Consider the following 655-nt stretch of genomic DNA (forward strand, 5'->3'; position numbering starts at 1 on the left):
CCTGCCCCTCTCCTTCTGGGGATCCAGGGCCGGTGTGGACCCCCCAGGCTCTCTTGCGGTACGTGTGTGGCTGGAGGGGGTCGGCCGAGGCCGGGGCTGTAGCGTCCCTGGTAGAACCCCCCCACCTCATCCTTTTTTTTGGTAAGATGAATTTAGCATTGTTTAGTTATTAAAAATACTGGTTTTTAATATGGAAAATAAAGCATTTAATATCAACTGCCCAGGCTGCAGGTATCTGGGGGGCCTTGGAGCCAGGTGAGTGCTGGGCTTCCCCCAAGCTGTGAAGGGGCAGGATCTGGATGGGGGAGACTCCACTTGGGAGCAAGACAGAGCCTGGGACACATCGGGGTCAGAAGTGCAGCCTTTATTGATATGATCCTGATGGGCCAATCCCCCAGGACAGTGAGGGCCATCTGTAAGGCCCAGGGCTGAGAGCCCCTCGCTCCCTCCAGTTTGTAGCAAAGTGTCCTCCCACTCAAACTGGGAAATACTCCTGCCCCCCAGTTGCAGGGGGAGCTCAGCACTGGTTTGGGGCAGCAGCATCCCCAGGCAGGGTGTAACAGGGGCCCACGAGGCCCCGTGTGACACCCAGGAAGGAAAGGAGCTGAGCTGGGCTCCGTGCTGGGAGAAGGGGGGACAGAGGGACACTTCCAGT

This window comes from Acanthisitta chloris, unplaced genomic scaffold, assembly GCF_000695815.1.
Source record: "Acanthisitta chloris isolate BGI_N310 unplaced genomic scaffold, ASM69581v1 scaffold13872, whole genome shotgun sequence".
Taxonomy (NCBI): Eukaryota; Metazoa; Chordata; class Aves; order Passeriformes; family Acanthisittidae; genus Acanthisitta; species Acanthisitta chloris.